The sequence below is a fragment of the Ascidia mentula genome, assembly GCF_947561715.1.
Source record: "Ascidia mentula chromosome 2 unlocalized genomic scaffold, kaAscMent1.1 SUPER_2_unloc_48, whole genome shotgun sequence".
NCBI lineage: Eukaryota > Metazoa > Chordata > Ascidiacea > Phlebobranchia > Ascidiidae > Ascidia > Ascidia mentula.
Window position 1 is genome coordinate 12501 of NW_028113696.1, and position 2500 is coordinate 15000.

Consider the following 2500-nt stretch of genomic DNA (forward strand, 5'->3'; position numbering starts at 1 on the left):
TTCAGAGTTCGTGGCCGAACCAAGCGTTGAGAATCGTAGCTTGAAAGTGACGGTCGGAGCGGGCGGCGGGCCCTGCGTCTCCACACGAAGCTACCTGGTTGATCCTGCCAGTAGTCATATGCTTGTCTCAAAGATTAAGCCATGCAAGTCTAAGTACGCGCTCTCGTACAGTGAAACTGCGAATGGCTCATTAAATCAGTTATGGTTCATTTGATCGTACATCGTACTTGGATACCTGTACAAAATCTAGAGCTAATACATGCGGTCAGCGCCTGCCTTGCGGCGGGTGCGCATTTATCAGTACAAAAACCGACCGGGCCGGCTTCGCGTCGCGCCCGCCACGTTTTGGCGACTCTGGATAACTGAGCGGATCGCACGGTCTCGAACCGGCGACAGATCATTCAAGTGTCTGCCCTATCAACTTTCGTCGGTAGGGTATCGGCCTACCGAGGTTCTTACGGGTGACGGGGAATCAGGGTTCGATTCCGGAGAGGGAGCCTGAGAAACGGCTACCACATCCAAGGAAGGCAGCAGGCGCGCAAATTACCCATTCCCGACGCGGGGAGGTAGTGACGAAAAATAACAATACAGGACTCTAAACGAGGCCCTGTAATTGGAATGAGCACACTTTAAAACCTTTAGCGAGTATCCATTGGAGGGCAAGTCTGGTGCCAGCAGCCGCGGTAATTCCAGCTCCAAAAGTGTATATTTAAGTTGTTGCGGTTAAAAAGCTCGTAGTTGGACGTTGGGCGCAGGCGGCCGGTCCGTCGCAAGGCGTGCACTGGCCGCACCTGGCCCTCTCCCCCGGCGCTCCGCCGGTGCCCTTGACTGAGTGTCGGCGGCGGCCGGGACGTTTACTTTGAAAAAATTAGAGTGTTCAAAGCAGGCGCTTCGCCTGAATAATGGTGCATGGAATAATGGAATAGGACCTCGGTTCTATTTTGTTGGTTTTCGGAGCGCGAGGTAATGATTAAGAGGGACGGACGGGGGCATTCGTACTGTGCCGTTAGAGGTGAAATTCTTGGATCGGCGCAAGACGAACGACTGCGAAAGCATTTGCCAAGAATGTTTTCTTTAATCAAGAGCGAAAGTCAGAGGTTCGAAGACGATCAGATACCGTCCTAGTTCTGACTATAAACGATGCCAACCAGCGATCGGGGGGCGTTACTTTGACGACCCCTCCGGCAGCTTGCGGGAAACCAAAGTCTTTGGGTTCCGGGGGAAGTATGGTTGCAAAGCTGAAACTTAAAGGAATTGACGGAAGGGCACCACCAGGCGTGGAGCCTGCGGCTTAATTTGACTCAACACGGGGAATCTCACCCGGCCCGGACACAGTGATTGAGAGCTCTTTCTTGATTCTGTGGGTGGTGGTGCATGGCCGTTCTTAGTTGGTGGAGCGATTTGTCTGGTTAATTCCGATAACGAACGAGACTCTGGCTTGCTAACTAGTTACGCGACCCTATCGGTCGGCGTTGAACTTCTTAGAGGGACTAGTGGCGCTTAGCCACACGAGATTGAGCAATAACAGGTCTGTGATGCCCTTAGATGTTCGGGGCCGCACGCGCGCTACACTGACCGGATCAGCGTGTCGCCGCCTAGGCCGGAAGGTCCGGGTAACCCGCTGAACCCCGGTCGTGCTAGGGATAGGGAATTGCAATTGTTTCCCTTGAACGAGGAATGCCCAGTAAGCGCGAGTCATCAGCTCGCGTTGATTACGTCCCTGCCCTTTGTACACACCGCCCGTCGCTACTACCGATTGAATGGTTTAGTGAGGTCCTCCGATTGGACCTGGCGCGTTCGGCAACGGCCGCGCCGGCGTCCGAGAAGACGATCTAACTTGATCATTTAGAGGAAGTAAAAGTCGTAACAAGGTTTCCGTAGGTGAACCTGCGGAAGGATCATTACCGGCCGATCGCCGATCGAGTGGTCGTGCGTTCGACAGGTGGAGAAGGCTCCGTATCTTGGCGGCCGCGCACGCCCTTCGTCGCTGTTGAGGCGCACGCGATTGCACTTCGGTCACCCTGTTTCGTTCTGCGCCGAGTGCCGTGGCCATGTGCCAGGCTGGCTTCATGCGTCGCCTACGGCTGGCGACCGCTCGGCCACCGCTTTTTTCGACTGTGCAATCCGGCTGGGTCGCGCTTGTCCAACTGACGAAGTCACGGAGGGCTCTTGGCGGTGGATCACTCGGCTCGCGAGTCGATGAAGGACGCAGCTAGCTGCGTGAATTAATGTGAATTGCAGGACACATTGAGCATCGACGTTCTGAACGCAAATTGCGGCACCGGGTCAATCCCGGCGCCACGCCCGCCTCAGGGTCGCGTTGTAACGTTCCCGCGCGGCGACGCGTCGGGCCGGTGCGGTGTCGGCCGTTGCCACGGTCGTCCCGCCCAGGACAGCACGAACGCAGTGTCAGCGCGCGAAACCGAACGCGGCGTGCGTCTCGTTACGAGTCGGCCTCGAAGAGGATCCCGGCCCGGAGCAGCACGGCTCGCGTTCGGGC

General features: G+C 56.5%; 2 non-coding genes across 2 annotated transcripts; both read left to right on the forward strand.

Annotated features, from left to right (window-relative positions):
* The first annotated feature begins 91 nt into the window (after nt 1-91).
* On the forward strand, nt 92-1904 carry LOC145916335 (small subunit ribosomal RNA). The gene has a single exon (XR_014404575.1). It is a non-coding gene; the product is annotated as a small subunit ribosomal RNA (ribosomal RNA).
* Nucleotides 1905-2164: 260 nt separating this feature from the next.
* Nucleotides 2165-2318, forward strand: LOC145916341 (5.8S ribosomal RNA). Its single transcript, XR_014404580.1, has one exon. It is a non-coding gene; the product is annotated as a 5.8S ribosomal RNA (ribosomal RNA).
* Nucleotides 2319-2500: the final 182 nt, after the last annotated feature.